The sequence below is a fragment of the Oncorhynchus mykiss genome, chromosome 15, assembly GCF_057628025.1.
Source record: "Oncorhynchus mykiss isolate SJ-2025 chromosome 15, ASM5762802v1, whole genome shotgun sequence".
Lineage (NCBI taxonomy): Eukaryota > Metazoa > Chordata > Actinopteri > Salmoniformes > Salmonidae > Oncorhynchus > Oncorhynchus mykiss.
Genome location: NC_143036.1, coordinates 56318195 through 56339017, shown reverse-complemented (window position 1 = coordinate 56339017; position 20823 = coordinate 56318195). Strand labels below are relative to the sequence as shown.

At 43.9% G+C, this 20823-nt stretch overlaps 1 protein-coding gene across 2 annotated transcripts in view; it reads right to left on the bottom strand.

Moving 5' to 3' along the window:
- LOC110490848 (paired mesoderm homeobox protein 2A-like) overlaps positions 1–20823 on the bottom strand; it is a 310954-nt gene that overhangs the window by 30834 nt on the left and 259297 nt on the right. The gene's annotated exons all lie outside the window — the stretch shown is intronic.

Genomic DNA, 20823 nt, shown 5'->3' with positions numbered 1-20823 from the left:
GATGGTCAGGAAAATGACACATGCATGTCAAGACACTAGAGCTGACTAACCCCACAGCACAGGCAGACACAACCACATAGGTGAAAGGTATGGGCACATATGTCTGGTCTCCACTGTACTGATGGGAACAGGGACTGAGTTTAACCCAAACATGACTAACCATCTGTGATTCATGATAGAAAGAGAGGCGGCTACAGTCCATTCATCCAGAGGAATACAGATGCTCACACGCCACTATCCTACAGCAGCCATCCATCAGGGATGTCAAAGTTCAGGGTTGAGGCAGGGTCATTCACAAAGGGAACTGGCCAAACTAGCCAATAAAAATACACGGAACAAAACAACAAAATGAAGGGGGAGAGCCTTCAAATCAGACCTATCGTTACTCACACATCTTTTTATTCTTTTTATTTATCCGTTATTTTACCAGGTAAGTTGACTGAGAACACGTTCTCATTTACAGCAATGACCTGGGGAATAGTTGCAGGATATGAATGAGCCAATTGTAAAATGGGGATTATTAGGTGACCGTGATGGTTTGAGGGACAGATTGGGAATTTAGCCAGGACACCGGGGTTAACACCCCTACAATAAGTGCCATGCGATCTTTAATGACCTCAGAGAGTCAGGACACCCGTTCAACGTCACATTCGAAAGACAGCACCCTACACAGGGGCATTGGGATATTTTTTAGACCAGAGGAAAGAGTGCCTCTTACTGCCCTCCAACACCACTTCCAGCAGCATCTGATCTCCCATCCAGGTACTGACCAGGGCCAACCCTGCTTAGCTTCAGAAGCAAGCCAGCAGTGGTATGCAGGGTGGTATGCTGCTGGCATGAGACACACCTGCTCCACAGTGACAGGATGGATGGGGACAGATGGGGAGGCAGGCTTCCTTCCAAAGCCTTTTATGTTCCCTGTCCAGTTCGGAATTGGTATTGTTAGAATTGTAAGATACTACTGCTGAATTGTTAGATACTACAGCTGAATTGTTAGATACTACTGCTAAATTGTTAGATACTACAGCTGAATTGTTAAATACTACTGCTGAATTGTTAGATACTACAGCTGAATTGTTAGATACTACTGCTGAATTGTTAGATACTACAGCTGAATTGTTAGATACTACAGCTGAATTGTTAGATACTACAGCTGAATTGTTAGATACTACAGCTGAATTGTTAGATACTACAGCTGAATTGTTAGATACTACAGCTGAATTGTTAGATACTACTGCTGAATTGTTAGATACTACTGCTGAATTGTTAGATACTACTGCTGAATTGTTAGATACTACAGCTGAATTGTTAGATACTGCTGCTGAATTGTTAGATACTACTGATGGCATGTTAGATAATACTGCTGAATTGTTAGATACTACTGCTGAATTGTTAGATACTGCTGCTGAATTGTTAGATACTACTGATGGCATGTTAGATACTACTGCTGAATTGTTAGATACTACTGCTGAATTGTTAGATACTACTGCTGAATTGTTAGATACTACTGCTGAATTGTAAGATACTACTGCTGAATTGTTAGATACTACTGCTGAATTGTTAGATACTACTGCTGAATTGTTAGATACTACTGCTGGCATGTTAGATACTATTTCTGAATTGTTAGATACTACTGCTGGCATGTTAGATACAACTGCTGAATTATTAGATACTACTGCTGAATTGCTAGATACTGTTGTTGAATTGTTAGGTACTACTGCTGAATTGTTAGATACTACTGCTGAATTGTTAGATACTTGTCAATGGTGGGTGTAGCTGGTGCATGGAAGTCAGGTGCAGGAGAGCAGAGATGAATGGACCAAGCACTTTACTTAGGCAATCATAATACAGAACGCAACCGCGTCACAACACAAATGCCCAAAGAAGGCAGCACAAAGTACAAAACCCAAGTACAAAGTACCGGCTGCCTCAAAGCACGGGTGTAAAACAAAACCCGGCGCAAACCAGCCAGAAACGTGCCAACCTTGACAAATAACAATACCCCACACAGACATGGAGGGAACGGAGGGCTAAATACACGTAGTAATGATGATGAGATGAAAACCAGGTGTGCAGGAAAACAAGACAAAACAAATGGAAAATGAAAAGTGGATCGGCGATGGCTAGAAGACCGGTGACGTCCACCGCCGAATGCCGCCCAAACAAGGAGAGGAACCGACCTCGGTGGAAGTCGTGACAATACTACTGCTGAACTGTTAGATACTACTGCTGAATTGTTAGATACTACTGCTGAATTGTTAGATACTACTGCTGAATTGTTAGATACTACTGCTGAATTGTTAGGAACTGCTGTTGAATTGTTAGATACTACTGCTGACATGTTAGATATTACTGCACTGTTGGAGCTAGGAACACAAGCATTTCACTACACCCGCAATAACCTCTGCTAAATATGCGTATGTGACCAATTCAATTTGATTTGATTTAATATTGAATAGCTCCAAAACACACCTGCCAAAGCAACATGTTTTTTCTCTCTCTCAGCCAGAAAGCAATTTTTCCACAAATGTGTTTCTTTCAGTCTCAATTCTTGGGGTTGTAGTCGTGTGTAAACAAATTGGTTGTGAGGCACATTGCCACAATTATATGTTTTTTAACTGCTCCCACTTCTTTGAAGTCACACGTTTTACTTCATTACTCCGTTACTCATGCATCTGGTTTTGGACCAATAAGAAACCCATCTGTAAGGCTTAGGGGTAATACAGCATGTTAATAGTTAATGCTTTGATACAAATCAAGTCAAATCTTCTTGGTCACATACATATGGTTAGCAGATGTTATTGCGAGTGTAGCGAAATGCTTGTGCTTCTAGTTCTGACAGTGCAGCAGTATCTGACAAGTAATCTAACAATTCCACAATAACTCTTCTAATACACACAGATCTAAGTAAGGGGATTGAATAAGAATATATACACATGGATGAGCAATGACAGAGCGGCATAGGCAAGATGCAATAGATGGTATAAAATACAGGATATACACATATGAGATGAGTAATGCGAGATATGTGAACATTCTTAAAGTGGCATTATTATAGTGACTAGTGTTCCATTTATTAAAGTGGCCATAGATTTCAAGTCTGTATGGAGGCAGCAGCCTCTCTGTGTTAGTGATGGCTGTTTAACAGTCTGATGGCCTAGAGATAGAAGCTGTTTGTCAGTCTCTCGGTCCCAGCTTTGATGCACCTGTACTGACCTCGCCTTTTGGATGGTAGCAGGGTGAACAGGCAGTGGCTCGGGTGGTTGATGTCCTTGATGATCTTTTTGGTCTTCCTGTGACATTGAGTGCTGTAGGTGTCCTGGTGCTGCGTGGTGCAGACAGCACCACCCTCTGGAGAGCCTTTTGTGGGAGGTGCAGCTATCGTACCAGGCGGTGATACAGCCCAACAGGATGCTCTCAATTGTGCATCTGTAAAACTTTGTGAGGGTTTTAGGTGACAAGCCAAATTTCTTCAGCCTACTGAGGTTGAAGAGGGGCTGTTGCGCCTACTTTACCATACTGTCTGTGTGGGTGGATCGCTGTCCCATCGATGTGGATAAGGGAGTGCTGCCTCTGCTGTTTCCTGAAGTCCACGATAATCTCCTTGTTTTGTTGACGTTGAGTGAGAGGTTGTTTTCCTGACACCACACTCCGAGTGCCCTAACCTCCTCTCTGTAGGCTGACTCGTTGTTATTGGTAATCAAGCACTCTAATGTTGTGTCATCTGAAAACTTGATGATTGAGTTGGAGGCATGTATGAACATGCAGTCATGGGTGGACAGGGAGTACCGCAGGGGGCTGAGCATGCACCCTTGTGGGGCCCCAGTGTTGAGGATCAGCGAAGTGGAGGTGTTGTTTCCTACCTTCACCACCTGGGGGTGGCCCGTCAGGAAGTCCAGGACCCAATTGCACTCAGGGTCTCAAGCTTAATGATGAGCTTGGAGGGTACTATGGTTTTAAATGCTGAGCTATAGTCAATTAACAGCATTCTTACATAGGTATTCCTCTTGTCTACATGGGATAGGGCAGTATGCAGTGTGATGTCGATTGCATTGTCTGTGGACCTATTGGGTCAGCAAGCATATTACTGCTACAAATTACAGCTACAAAGCTGGTGTGTGTGTGTGTGTGTGTGTGTGTGTGTGTGTGTGTGTGTGTGTGTGTGTGTGTGTGTGTGTGTGTGTGTGTGTGTGTGTCGTGTGTGAACTGGGGTTGGGTAAACGACAGAGAACAGTCGCAGGGATACAGAGGATTTTCAACATGAGGTAAAAACACATATCTGGGGCAGCGTTTGTGTGTACATGTAGCTATGTTTAAGGCCACCAACTTTTTGCCTTAGAATTCCCAACAAAGTGCCTCTACAACACATCTATGACCACTGTGTACCGTGGTCATAAAACATGTCAGAAGAGAGAGAGTCATCTTAGTCAGACACATTTGGTACACACAGTAGATGTAATCATCCTTACATGATGACATAAGGACATAAGATGTTGCGGTAACTATTTAAGGTAAAGACAGTTCCCATTAGGTTGACAGATAGAGTCTCCATATCCCTCTCTATGTTAGTAATTCTCCAGAAACTCCTTTGATCTTCCAGCCAGGCTTTCAGCAGGATCTCAGCTTTGGGTCCGTGTAGCACTCAGTTAGATAACAGTCAGGGTTTTAAGGGTAATATTCTATAGTTAGTCATTAGTCTCTTGAATGTGTCATTACTGTGTTTTTCAGTCCATGCTTCGCTGAGATCATCTGTCAAATGTAACACAGCGGTTGATGAGATTTGTGCAGGGATTTGATTTGCGGCCAGTTAGCCCTAGAGGTGTACACAGACACAGAGACACACACACACACACACACACACACACACACACACACACACACACACACACACACACACACACACACACAACACACACACACACACACACACACACACACACACACACACACACACACACACACACACACACACACACACACACACACACACACACACACACACACACACCACAGACAAAATGAAGACAAATCATTTTTTGTCTGTATTTAATCACTTGTTCCATGCTCTCCTAAGATAGCAGATATACACTGCAACCTGCCACACACTACTCTGACCATGTGTATAAAAAACTGCCTTTAACATGAATCTCTCCCACACACAGTTCTGTATGGTTACTATCTGGGTTGCTAGTGCCATTGAATAGAATATACAGCTACACCTCTCTCTCTCTCTCTCTCTCTCCCTACTTGACAGAGACCTCCAGCAGCATGGCTATCAGTCAGTCCTCTGTCCCCTCACCCTGAATAACAACCACTTAATGGGGAATTAGTTTCAGTTCAGAGGACCGCTGAGTTCCTCCAAATTAACTTAGTGAGGCTAAGGCCCTTAGCACAGACAGACACGATGAGACATCAACTGCAGAAATACTTTCAATTGCTCGAGTAACCTTAGATAACACCCACGTTCTATTTGCTTAAGCAAGACATATAGCCCAAGATATTGTGGTTATGATAATATCGTTGGTATTCATTTAATGTTAATTACCATATGTATGAATGTATAATTAGGCTACTCAAGTTAGGTAATACCCCATAATGAGGTGTGTACCCTCATATAATTGTGTGTGTGTGTGTGTGTGTGTGTGTGTGTGTGTGTGTGTACTTCAAATTTCTCTCTGTGAAGTCTAACCAGGGTTTTAATTTACAATTCCTTCAGAGCACAACAAAGCTTTGTGTTGCTGGAGCAGATTCACCATACAGAGTCCCTTCTATGTACCCGGACAACAAGAACCTCACGCTGCTGATAATGTAGATTCAATCTTTGGGGTCGAGACATCAAAGCAGCAGTTAAACATTACAGTAGATACACACAGCAATGCATCACTTTCTGGCGCTCGGGTGGGAATGCAATTTGAATTCTTCACTCGTACCTCGGCAGGCACAGACAACTGTAATTACTTTATTTCAGTTCTAAAGATAATTTCCTGGACCACTCAGGCACATATGACAAATATTAATGAGAGGAGACCTGATCAGCCAATCTTCCAGTTTATCAGAAATATTGTATGAGAGCAAGGAAAATACAGAGGATATCATATCAGAGCTCCCAAATAAAGTGTTATTTCAGGTCAAATTTGAGCCCAGGTCTGTTGACTAGTATGTGTAGTCTGTACAGCAGCAGAACACCAATGTTCCTAGCTCCTAGCGCCAACAACAATGAACCACAACAGAGGTAGATCAATGCTACTGTAGTCAAGCCAGCTGAGACTCAACACATCACCACCATGGATCTCACACTCCCCCCTCTCATGAAATAATGGTGATGAGAAATGCACAGCTGCATTGTGGAGAGTCGATTAGGCTGTAAGAGAGACACCAGCAACACAAATACAGACAAGCCTACAGTTGAAGAAGAACTGCACATACCATGTAGTTGGACTCTGAAATATGATCTAAGATCAGTCTTGCCATTTAGATCTTTATGAATGACATTACATGGACAGGGGAGACCTGAGCCTAGATCAGCCCTCCTACTCAGAGATGCTTTATGAATGACATTACATCTAGAATTGGCTTCCTATTTTGCAACAAAGCATCCTTCACTCATGCTGCCAAACATACCCTTGTAAAACTGACCATCCTACCAATCCTCGACTTTGGCGATGTCATTTACAAAATAGCCTCCAATACCCTACTCAACAAATTGGATGCAGTCTATCACAGTGCAATCCGTTTTGTCACCAAAGCCCCATATACTACTGGCCCAGCTTCATACTCGTCACCAAACCCACTGGCTCCATGTCATCTACAAGACCCTGCTAGGTAAAGTCCCCCCTTATCTCAGCTCGCTGGTCACCATAGCATCTCCCACCTGTAGCACACGCTCCAGCAGGTATATCTCTCTAGTCACCCCCAAAACCAATTCTTTCTTTGGCTGCCTCTCTTTCCAGTTCTCTGCTGCCAATGACTGGAACGAACTACAAAAATCTCTGAAACTGGAAACACTTATCTCCCTCACTAGCTTTAAGCACCAACTGTCAGAGCAGCTCACAGATTACTGCACCTGTACATAGCCCACCTATAATTTAGCCCAAACAACTACCTCTTTCCCAACTGTATTTAATTTATTTATTTATTTTGCTCCTTTGCACCCCATTATTTTTATTTCTACTTTGCACATTCTTCCATTGCAAAACTACCATTCCAGTGTTTTACTTGCTATATTGTATTTACTTTGCCACCATGGCCTTTTTTGCCTTTACCTCCCTTCTCACCTCATTTGCTCACATTGTATATAGACTTGTTTATACTGTATTATTGACTGTATGTTTGTTTTACTCCATGTGTCGTTGTATCTGTCGAACTGCTTTGCTTTATCTTGGCCAGGTCGCAGTTGTAAATGTAAATGTAAAATGTTCTCAACTTGCCTACCTGGTTAAATAAAGGTAAAATAAATAAATAAAAAACATGGACAGGGGAGACCTGATCCTAGATCAGCACTCCTACTCAGAGATCTTTATGAATGACATTACATGGACAGGGGAGACCTGATCCTAGATCAGCACTCCTACTCAGAGATGCTTTATGAATACGGACCCAGGACTGGATGACTTGGATCCACTAATCCACTAATATGTAAATCCTGGTAAAGGCTGGATACCCAACAAGTCTATTACCAGATGGTGGATTTCTACCTCAGGTGATTATGACTTCAGCTATGAATAACTGTGCAAAATCTTTAATACAGCATTAAATCTAATTGATTCTATAGGCGCCACGGGAACCACTGAGAGCATGTTCAATTAAATTCAGATGCTTGTCAAGACGTTTGGGGTCGATCGATGAATTTGAATGTTTGACTCCAGAGAGGGGCATCTTAACTTTTCCTCCCTTTGAAAAAGATTTACCTTGTATTCATATATTCATATTTCCATATTTCCCAGGCATCTGAATATGGCTTTGGTTCTAATTTTGCAGGCCAGTGTCAGGCACAATTTCTATCATTTAAGAAAACCCCAAAAATGTGCTGAACGTTGTGAAATTGTACATGACTAATACAATTTAGCCACAGTATCAAGTGTGTGAAGTGACATCAATTGCAGAAAACCTCTATTTTCTTCTCTGGGTCTTATTTTCCAGCTCATTTGGCCCTCAACATTGATCTTTCCTCAGTCTATTAATCCAGAGAAATGCTGTAGGTCTGACACACAAAGACTCTGAGCTCCTCAGACAGAACGGGATTCCCTCACAAGTAGTTTCTTATTCCACTTTACTGCTTGAGTGAAGTCACGCACACTATTTTTCTTAAGTACGAACATATATACATTGTTTTGAGTAAAATCCTCAGCAGATGCCCAATTCAGAGCTCTGGACACAGTCAGAGAGGCAGTGAAGAAGGGGAAATCAGCAGCTAGCCCACCTAATCAGTCATTCTTTCCCACAACCTGCCAGGGGAGACCACAGCACGATGCCAGGCGAGAGAGAGAGAGAGAGAGAGAGAGAGAGAGAGAGAGAGAGAGAGAGAGAGAGAGAGAGAGAGAGAGAGAGAGAGAGAGAGAGAGAGAGAGAGAGAGAGAGAGAGAGAGAGAGAGAGAGAGAGAGAGAGAGAGAGAGAGAGAGAGAGAGAGAGAGAGAGAGAGAGAGAGAGAGAGAGAGAGAGAGAGAGAGGAAACACACATTCTGTTTGAAGACAGGCTGTGTGCTCTTTACATGGAACACTCCTGAGACAGAACAGGAGAAAAAAGGGAGGGGAGAGGTGAAGGAGCAGGAGAGGGGAGGGAGAGCAAGAGGGAGGGAGATAGAGAAATACATGTTTCTTCAGTTTTTGAAAGGGTGAGTGCAGAGTGGTGTTGTAGAGAAGAAACATGTCTTCAATACTGAACACAGAGGAGACGTCCGCAGAAGCACAGATTTCTAACAAGTGATAACAGACCTCTTCTTTCCTCCTTTCTTCCATCCTGTACTGGGAACCAGGCCAGGGTCGGAGGAGGGGAGAGGGGAGCATGGTTACAGCCAGAGATGGACCACATATCATGGGCTGCTGTGATGTCATCTTCCCTGGGCCATGCAGAGCACCAGGAGCCTTATGATGTATAATTCAGCTGTGGGGGAGAGGAGCACCAGGAGCTCCAGGCCCAGGATAAGCAAACACACACACACACACACACACACACACACGGACAGACGCATAAACATTTCCCTTTTTAGCATTCCATGGCTGGGTGGAGATTGATGTTGGTAAACAATGTCGACAGTATCCCGAGGTATCCTGTATGTCTATGCAAGCACGCATAGACACACGCACCTTATCTCACACTGTCCTCTGGGGGATAAGTAGACCTGCATACTGATGGAGCAGCGAGAGGCCCTGATTGACACACACACACACACACACACACACACACACACACACACACACACACACACGATACTGCATATACTGTCAGCATTGCTTATCAACATCAATCTCCACCCAGCCATGGAATACTAAAAAGGGATATGTTTATGTGTCTGTCCATACATGCATATGTACATGTGTGTGTGTGCGTGGATGTGTGTGTGTGCATATATGTGTGTCTGTGTGTGGGGAGTGATTAGAGGGCATTCGATAGAGAACACTATCCACTCACATGCATCCATGTGTGTGCTTGTGTGTGTTTACTAGGGATTGAAGATAACTGGGCAGTGGTGATAACAAGGCTGATTAAGATGCGTAATCGTTTCATTTCCATGTTTGTCTCCCAGGGCAATGGCTTGATGTCTTTATAGACGCCTAATCTCTAGAGATGAATAAAACATGTGATCTTAGAAGGTGTGAATCTGCTGTAATGTGAGTAATGGGCTACGAGTGTAGCTGTGGGCTGTATTGTCCCGGGTGGCAGTTGATGAGACACCACAGGAAACCACTGAGGCAGAACACTCTTCAAGACCCATGGGTGAGAACAGAATATGGTGGAGCTAACCTGATGTTCCTAATTAGTTGTGAAAGCAGTGATACTTCTCAATGTTTAGAGGCAACTTCCAACTGAGATTAAGACCAGCCCACACAGTGTTCTTCAGTCCAAGGCCTTGCAATTGCTGCTAATTTGCATGCCCCTGAACTCTTACATTGACTTCCCTTTACCCTGCTATCCCTCTCCTCTCCCCCATTGTACTACTTTGTATCTCTCCTTATCCACCCTCTTATATCCCTTTCCCTCTCTCCCTGCTCTGCGAAGTGACATGTTAGATCAATGGGGCCCTTAGCCTGGAGAAGAAATGGTCCTGTTTTACATGAGCCCCATCTGTGAGAAGTGGAATGGGGCAGTTTAGCCCCTTACCAGGCCACAACACACCCCTCCATTTCACCTAGCTTACTTTGGGACCAGTCCCATAAAGCAGACTGGCAATTTACACCTCCCTCTTCATCTCTGTAGCCCGTCTCCCTCCAGCTTCTATCTGTACACACACACCGATCCCACCCCTGTTATTTGCACACATCTTCACCATGAGATCAGAGTCAAACACCTAAACATTTCAGCTTCACATTACAGTCATGTCTGAACCGACCAACAGAGAATGACTTGGGTGTTATAGGCATAGAAGGACTATGGTTATAGAACTATAGCTAGAGAGACATTTATTTAGGCAAGTCAGTTAAGAACAAATTCTTATTTACAATGACAGCGGGTTAAGAACAAATTCCTATTTTCAATGACAGCCTAGGAACTGCCTGTTCAGGGGCAGAACTACAGATATTTACCTTGTCAGCTCAGGGATTTGATCTGGGAGCTTTCGAAATCAAATCAAATAAAATTTTATTTGTCACATACACATGGTTAGCAGATGTTAATGCGAGTGTAGCGAAATGCTTGTGCTTCTAGTTCCGACAATGCAGTAATAACAAGTAATCTAACTAACAATTCCAAAACTACTGTCTTGTACACAGTGTAAGGGGATAAAGAATATGTACATAAGGATATATGAATGAGTGATGGTACAGAGCAGCATAGGCAAGATACAGTAGATGGTATCGAGTACAGTATATCCATATGAGATGAGTATGTAAACAAAGTGGCATAGTTAAAGTGGCTAGTGATACATGTATTACATAAGGATACAGTCGATGATATAGAGTACAGTATATACGTATGCATATGAGATGAATAATGTAGGGTAAGTAACATTATATAAGGTAGCATTGTTTAAAGTGGCTAGTGATATGTTTACATCATTTCCCATCAATTCCCATTATTAAAGTGGCTGGAGTTGAGTCAGTGTCAGTGTGTTGGCAGCAGCCACTCAATGTTAGTGTTGGCTGTTTAACAGTCTGATGGACTTGAGATAGAAGCTGTTTTTCAGTCTCTCGGTCCCAGCTTTGATGCACCTGTACTGACCTCGCCTTCTGGATGATAGCGGGGTGAACAGGCAGTGGCTCGGGTGGTTGATGTCCTTGATGATCTTTATGGCCTTCCTGTGACATCGTGTCCTGGAGGGCAGGTAGTTTGCCCCCGGTGATGCGTTGTGCAGACCTCACTACCCTCTGGAGAGCCTTACGGTTGAGGGCGGAGCAGTTGCCGTACCAGGCGGTGATACAGCCCGCCAGGATGCTCTCGATTGTGCATTTGTAGAAGTTTGTGAGTGCTTTTGGTGACAAGCCGAATTTCTTCAGCCTCCTGAGGTTGAAGAGGCGCTGCTGCGCCTTCTTCACAATGCTGTCTGTGTGAGAGGACCAATTCAGTTTGTCTGTGATGTGTATGCCGAGGAACTTAAAACTTGCTACCCTCTCCACTACTGTTCCATCGATGTGGATAGGGGGGTGTTCCCTCTGCTGTTTCCTGAAGTCCACAATCATCTCCTTAGTTTTGTTGACGTTGAGTGTGAGGTTATTTTCCTGACACCACACTCCGAGGGCCCTCACCTCCTCCCTGTAGGCCATCTCGTCGTTGTTGGTAATCAAGCCTACCACTGTTGTGTCGTCCGCAAATTTGATGATTGAGTTGGAGGCGTGCGTGGCCACGCAGTCGTGGGTGAACAGGGAGTACAGGAGAGGGCTCAGAACGCACCCTTGTGGGGCCCCAGTGTTGAGGATCAGCGGGGAGGAGATGTTGTTGCCTACCCTCACCACCTGGGGGGCGGCCCGTCAGGAAGTCCAGTACCCAGTTGCACAGGGCGGGGTCGAGACGAGACGAGCTTGGAGGGTACTATGGTGTTGAATGCCGAGCTGTAGTCGATGAACAGCATTCTCACATAGGTATTCCTCTTGTCCAGATGGGTTAGGGCAGTGTGCAGTGTGGTTGAGATTGCATCGTCTGTGGACCTATTTGGGCGGTAAGCAAATTGGAGTGGGTCTAGGGTGTCAGGTAGGGTGGAGCTGATATGGTCCTTGACTAGTCTCTCAAAGCATGTCATGATGACGGAAGTGAGTGCTACTAGTTTTGGTTACTAGTTCAACGCTCTAACCACTAGGCTACCTGCCACTCCATATTGTGCAGACATACAGTGGGGCAAAAAAGTATTTAGTCAGCCACCATTTGTGCAAGTTCTCCCACTTAAAAAGATGAGAGACGCCTGTAATTTTCATCATAGGTACACTTCAACTATGACAGACAAAATGAGAAAACAAAATCCAGAAAATCACATTGTAGGATTTTTTATGAATTTATTTGCAAATTATGGTGGAAAATAAGTATTTGGTCACCTACAAACAAGCAAGATTTCTTGCTCTCATAGACCTGTAACTTCTTCTTTAAGAGGCTCCTCTGTCCTCCACTCGTTACCTGTATTAATGGCACCTGTTTGAACTTGTTATCAGTATAAAAGACACCTGTCCACAACCTCAAACAGTCACACTCCAAACTCCACTATGGCCAAGACCAAAGAGCTGTCAAAGGACACCAGAAACAAAATTGTAGACCTGCACCAGGCTGGGAAGACTGAATCTGCAATAGGTAAGCAGCTTGGTTTGAAGAAATCAACTGTGGGAGCAATTATTAGGAAATGGAAGTCATACAAGACCACTGATAATCTCCCACGATCTGGTGCTCCACGCAAGATCTCACCCCGTGGGGTCAAAATGATCACAAGAACGGTGAGCAAAAATCCCAGAACCACACGGGGGGACCTAGTGAATGACCTGCAGAGAGCTGGGACCAAAGTAACAAAGCCTACCATCAGTAACACACTACGCCGCCAGGGACTCAAATCCTGCAGTGCCAGACGTGTCCCCCTGCATAAGCCAGTACATGTCCAGGCCCGTCTGAAGTTTGCTAGAGAGCATTTGGATGATCCAGAAGAAGATTGGGAGAATGTCATATGAACAGATTAAACCAAAATAGAACTTTTTTGTAAAAACTCAACTCGTCGTGTTTGGAGGACAAAGAATGCTGAGTTGCATCCAAAGAACACCATACCTACTGTGAAGCATGGGGGTGGAAACATCATGCTTTGGGGCTGTTTTTCTGCAAAGGGACCAGGACGACTGATCCGTGTCAAGGAAAGAATGAATGGGGCCATGTATCATGAGATTTTGAGTGAAAACCTCCTTCCATCAGCAAGGGCATTGAAGATGAAACGTGGCTGGGTCTTTAGTATGACAATGATCCCAAACACACCGCCCGGGCAACGAATGAGTGGCTTCGTAAGAAGCATTTCAAGGTCCTGGAGTGGCCTAGCCAGTCTCCAGATCTCAACCCCATAGAAAATCTTTGGAGGGAGTTGAAAGTCCGTGTTGCCCAGCAACAGCCCCAAAACATCACTGCTCTAGAGGAGATCTGCATGGAGGAATGGGCCAAAATACCAGCAACAGTGTGTGAAAACCTTGTGAAGACTTACAGAAAACGTTGGACCTCTGTCATTGCCAACAAAGGGTATATAACAAAGTATTGAGATAAACTTTTGTTATTGACCAAATACTTATTTTCCACCATAATTTGCAAATAAATTCATTAAAAATCCTACAATATGATTTTCTGGATTTTTTTTCTTCTCATTTTGTCTGTCATAGTTGATGTGTACCTATGATGAAAATTACAGGACTCTCTCATCTTTTTAAATGGGAGAACTTGCACAATTGGTGGCTGACTAAATACTTTTTTGCCCCACTGTTGGGTGCATTTGTAAATTTGCTTTGGCTATCTACTCTGATTCCAGAGCACTCTTGTCTGAGTGAACCACAGCGCAGAATAACTGACAAATTTATGAACACTCAACCCCTTTTGAACATGGCCGGTGTCAGTAAACATCAGCAAAAAAGCATAATTAAATTGTTGCCTGCAGTACAGCACCCGATAACATGAAAACAGCCTAACCAGCTCTGCTAGGGCGAGTAAAATGGTCAGGGAGTTCTCTCAGAGTGTTCTCTGATTTGTGTCTGGAAGTAGTTATTTAACGTTAGCCAGGTAGCTTGGGTGCTTGACTGCCGTTGTGAGTTCAGAACGCTTGGATAAACCCTACTCCTCGGCCAGAGCGTCCAGTGTGCACAATTTATGAATGGACAATCTGACAAAGCTCTAAATTTACGAACGCCCAGAGCGCACTCTAGCACTCCAGCAAACCAGATTGAATTTACGAACACACCTATAGATGATAACCTTGGGGGTCCCGCGTGTTGTTGTTCAATTCTAGAAAAGTAGTGTGCTTGAATACTAATCCAGGCAGACGAGGAAAACATTCCCACAGAAGTGTGAGTGAACGACAGCTATGAGAGGGAACATGGGTTGGGAAAGTCGGAACTTTAACCTGTTCCCAATGGATTGAGAATTCCTTAGTGAATTCCTTGGCAACTCCTATACATGCATATTGTGCAGATTCATAACACCATGCGCGCGCACACACACACACACACACGCACACGCACACGCACACGCACACGCACACACCGCTACTACTCTGCCCTGAGGCATTACTCCCTAATCAATCCGCTGGTATAGAGCATCTGGGTCTAACATGATTCATATCAGACAGAGCAGGCTGAACAGCTGCTGAGGAAAGCAGAGAATGAGAGAGAGAAACATTGCTAATCATTCTCACTGTAATTGGCTTTTCCTAATGGTTTTGTTGGTGGACATATTTACAGCAGACAAACACACTGCTGCAGTTTAAATCAGCACTGATCACACATTAGCATGGATGTGTTTGTGTGGTTTGTATCACGCTGAAGAAGTAAACAAGTCGGGGTGTGTGCATATGTGCGCGCGTGGTTGCGTGTGTGTGTACTGTATGACAGACCATGTGAAATAGATCTGTCCATCACCAGACACTGGTGTGTTTGTTGTCGGCCTTTTGCTTGTGTTAACAAAACCGTGTGGCGCTGCGGTCTAAGGCACTGCATCTCAGTGCTAGAGGTGTCACTACAGACCCTGGTTTGATTCCAGGCTGTATCACAACCAGCTGTGATTGGGAGTCACATAGGGCGGCGCACAATTGGCCCAGCATTGTTCGGGTTAGGGTTTGGCTGCGGAATGCCGTCCTTTTTTCTTAACTGACTTGCCTGGTTAAATAAAAAAAATTACCAAACAAAAATCAACACACACAATTCTGAAGAATGTATACTCCCTGGTCGCACTCAAATAACACCCCTCTTTTCTTTGCATAACAAGATGATGGAACTTCTGTAAGCCAAACAGTATCGTTTCCACATCGAGGTGTGTGTGTGTGTGTGTCTCGGGAGAGACTTTGCGGTTACAGTAGTCAAGTCTGGTCATCTAGACATCTAGACATGACAGACAGTGCCTCTGTAAGTGTCTAGACACCAATCTCTTCCTACAGAACTCCAGTCTGACCAATTCCCGACAGTGTTTGTTTTGCCATAAGATACTTTCTTTTAGAGTATGTTGTCATGAGTTTCAGGGTGTCATCTCAAATGACACCCTATATTAAGTGCACCGCTTTTGGCAGCCACATAAGCTAGGTCAAAAGTAGAATACTGCATTTGGATGACACTGAGTGACATTTGAGATGGATACATTTGAGATGATATCGTTCAGTACCTTGAGTGTGGCTGAGGTGCACCCATGACCGGCTCGGAAACCGGATTGCACAATGATGCAGGGGGGGGGGGGGGGGGGGGGGCTGTTGGCCGGGGTTGGAGTATCCAGGAGGAAGGCATGGTCAGCCGTTGAGAATTGCTTATTGAAATGTTTGATTATCATGGATTTATCAGTGGTGACCGTGTTACCTAGCCTCAGTGCAGTGGGTAGCTGGGAGGAGGTGCTCTTGTTTCCCATGGACTTTACAGTGTCCCAAAACTTTTTGTCACGCCCTGACCATAGCTAGACATTTTTATTCTCTACTTTGGTTAGGTTGGGGTGTGACTAGGGTGGGTTTTATTTCTATGTTGGCCTGGTATCGTTTCCAATCAGAGGCAGCTGTTTATCGTTGTCTCTGATTGGGGATCATATTTAGGCAGCCAATTCCCCACTGTGTTTTGTGGGATCTTGTTTATGTGTAGTTGCCTGTGAGCACGCCATAGCGTCACCTATCGTTTGCTTTTTATTATTTTGTGCGGTTTCACGTCAATAAATTATGTGGCACCCATATCACGCTGCGCTTTGGTCCGAATGTTCTTACAACGATCGTGACAGAGGTCCATACTTCTTGACAATGGCTGTAAGTGTTGTATTGAGGTCGCTACAACTGGTGTAGACTCCACAGTGGAATGCTTGCTTACGAGCCCTGCCCAATGATGCAAAGTAAAATAAAAAATAGTAATGCAAGAGGAATAACATTAAATACACAAGAATGGACCTATATATAGGTAGTACCAGTACCAGATCAAGAATGGATATATATATACAGGGAGTACCAGTACCAGATCAATGTGGATGTCACACCCTGACCATAGTTTGCTTTGTATGTTTCTATGTTTTGGTTGGTCAGGGTGTGATCTGAGTGGGCATTCTATGTTGGATGTCTTGTTTGTCTATTTCTATGTCTGGCCTGATATGGTTCTCAATCAGAGGCAGGTGTTAGTCATTGTCTCTGATTGGGAACCATATTTAGGTAGCCTGGGTTTCACTGTGTGTTTGTGGGTGATTGTTCCTGTCTCTGTGTTTGCACCAGATAGGACTGTTTAGGTTTTCACATTTCATTATTTTGTAGTTTATTCATGTATTAGTTTTTCCTTTATTAAACAAACATGAATCATCACAACGCTGCATTTTGGTCCGACTCTACTTCGCCTAAAGAAAACCGTTACAGTGGAGCTTTATACAGGGAGTACCAGATCAATGTGGAGCTATATACAGGGAGTACCAGTACCAGATCAATGTGGAGCTATATACAGGGAGTACTAGATCAATCTGGAGCTATATACAGGGAGTACCAGATCAATGTGGAGCTATATACAGGGAGTACCAGTACCAGATCAATGTGGTGCTATATCCAGGGAGTACCAGTACCAGATCAATGTGAAGCTATATACAGGGAGTACCAGTACTAGATCAATGTGGAGAGATACAAGGTATTTGAGGTAGATACGTACATGAAGGCAGGGTAAAGTGACTAGACATCAGGATAGATAATAATAAGAGTAAAATAAAGAACAGAGTGACAGTAGCAATGAGTGTAATGTGTGTGTTTGTGTCGGTATGCGTGTGTGGGTTATGTGTGTGTGTGTGTGTGTGCATATGTAGTGCATGTTATATGTGTGGGAGTGGTAGTGTAGTATGTGTGAGTGTGTGTGTGTATATGGTGTGTATATATAATTTAGCAAGTGTGTATATGGTGTGTTCATAAAGACTAGTGAGTGTGTGTAGGGTCAGTGCATGATATAGTCAGTGCAGACAGTTTGGCTATCATTAATTGACTATTTAGCAGTCTGGCTATTTATCAGGATTATGGCTTGGGGGAAGAAGCTGTCTCAGAGCCTGTTGAGCCGATGCTCTGGTACCGTTTTCCGGACAGTAGCAGAGTGAACAGTCTATGGCTTGGATGGCTGGAGTCTTTGGCATTTTTTCAGGATGGCAGGGAGCTCGGCCCCCGTGATCTATTGGGCTGTCCGCACCACACCTTTGCGGTCAAGAACGGTACATTTTCCAGATGACATGAGTACCCTGATATCGGGGAATTTGTGCCATTCTGAAAAAAATGTTAGTACATTTTCCTGATGAAGACAGTCAGGATTCCCGTGATGGTTCAGCTGTAGAACGTTTTGAGGATCCGAAGGCCCATGCCAAGTCTTTTCAGCCTCCTGAGGGGGAAGAGGAAATGGCATGCCCTCTTCACTACTGTGCGGGTGTGTGTGGACCATGTTAAGTCCTTAGTGATGTGGACGCCAAGGAACTTGAAACTCTCAACCCGCTCCACAACAGCCCCTTCAATGTGGATGGGGGCGTGCTCTCATCAACCAATGACTACATCGCATCTGCCCAAACGCGCATGCTCACACCCCCATCCCTAGTGTCTGCATTATTATTTGCCACATGGCCTTATATTGTACCAATTTAGTTTTTCTCAGTCGCCCATGATATTTCAATATTTCAATGATAAATCATTAGATTTTTCCATTGTGTTAATGATGGCGGATTCATTGATTTCCAAGTTTAATATGCATTTTCATTTTAATATATGTGGATTGTGTATGTTTGCCATTCAGATGGTGAATGAGCAAGACTAAAGTTGCTGCTGGGCCTTTCACGTTCAACAGTTTCCCATGTGTATTAAGAATAGTCCACCACCCAAAGGACATCCAGCCAACTTGACACAACAGTGGGAAGCATTGGAGTCAACATGTGCCAGCATCCCTGTGGAACGCTTTCTACACCTTGTAGAGTCCATGCTTGACAAAATGAGGCTGTACGGAGGGCAAAAGAGGGGCATGCGTCTAAATATTAAGAAGGTGTTCATGTTTTATACACTCAGTGTATTGTCTTCTTGCATGATGTCTCGTCAGAGGTCGTAGTGGGCTTTCTTGAATGCGTCCATGTCCGTGTCCCGTTCCTTGTAAGCGGTAGCTCTAGCCGTTAGCCCAGCATGGATATTGTCTATAATCCATGGTTTTTGGTTTGGATACGTTCTTATAGTCCGTGTGGGGATGACACAGTCTATGCACTTATTGATGAAGCCAGTGACTGTTGCGGTAAACTCCTCAATGCTATCTGGTGAATCCTGGAACATATCCCAGTCTGTACTATCAAAACAGTCTTGTAGCCATTTGTATGCTTCATTCAACCACTTCCGTATTGAGCGCATTGGTACTTCCTGTTTGAGCTTTTGTTTTTTAACAGGAAGTAGTGTACTGTGATGGTCAGATTTGCCAAAGGGAGGACTAGGGAGGGCCTTGTATGCGTTTCTGTGGGTAGAATAAAAGTGTTCTAGAGTTTTAGAGCCCCTAGTGGTGATAGAAGTGGTAGGATGGTTTTAAGTCGCCCCGCTTTAAAGTCTCCGCCCACCAGAAATGCTGCCTCTGGGTGAGCAGTTTCTTTTTTTTTATGTCCCCATACAGTTCTTGAGTGCCAGAGTGGTGTTGGCTTGTGGAGAGATGTAGACAGGCATGATAGTTACGGATGAGAACTCTCTCAGTAGATAAAAGGGTCTGGAGTATACCATGAGGTATTCTATATCAGGTGAGCAAAAGCTCAAGATTTCCTTCACTTAAAAAAAAAAGCACACTAGTTTGAGCCTGGCGCTGTGTGGAGAATCCATCTGGTACTACGTGCATAGCGTCATCATACAGCCACATTTCAGTGAGACATATGATGTTGCAGCTTTTCAAGTCTCTATGATAGTAGACTCTCAACTGAAGCTCATCCATCTTATTCTCGAGTGACTGGAAATTTGACAATAGAACGGAGGCGAGCGCCATTCGGTTTTCTCGTTGCCTCAATTTCACCAGGATTCCACCTCGTCTATAACCTACGGCGTTTTGGTAGCCCGTGGAACAAATAAATAGGGTCCGGTATGAAAAGTGGAACAGCTGAGTTGGAGTTGAAGTTGCATTTGAAGTCAAAATCAAGGTAGTAACTGTCGATCTAACGTCCAGAAGTGCTTGGCGGTCCTATGTGATAATAGTATGAACTTTCTGTACAAGAAAAGTATAGATAAACACGATAAGTCACTGTATAGCAAAGTTTGGTTGGAACTCGAAAGATTTTTGTCAGGTTTTGGCCAGGATTGTTCAGGTTTTGGTCACTAGATGCCCCCATTGTGCTTTTTTTACCTTTTTGTTTTTCACTTGTTCTAGTTGTTATTTGCACCTGTGCCTCATTTCCCTTGAAAGTATTTAAACCCTTAGTGTTCCTCAGTTCTTTGCTCTGTGTTTGCATGTTAGCACCCAGCCATGCTGTGAACTTTTGTTTCTCTAGTTGGATTTTGTTGAGGTACTCTGGTTTTGTTCTTGTTTATTTTTGATTATTCTTTTGAGGTTTGTTTTTTCCCTGCTGTTCTTACCACTTTGTGGATTTTCCTTGTGTCTTGGAGGATATACATTTTTTCTCTTGGAATTACTTTTGACGTTGTGGATTTATATTTTTGCCTGAAGATCTTTTCCTTTTTTCTTTATTAAATCACAGTCTATAGTACTGCTGTGTCTGCCTCATCTTCTGGGTTCTGCCGACTATTAGGGGCTCAGTTTACTAAGTGACTGTTTCTCACACCGGAGACCCGAGTTCGTAACCGGGTCCTGACAATGTTGCCCTTCTCCGTTGGCGCCATCTTGATTTTCACAAGCTCACTTGCTGCCACTCCATACTATTGACATCAAGTTCCTTAGCTTGACTAGCTAGCTTCACTCCATAATATTGACATCAAGTTCCATTCCTCACCTAGACGTCCTGCCCCTCGTCATGAGCCATCACTCATTGATATTATAGATGCAGCGATAGTCGCGTCTTTATAGGTAGTGGT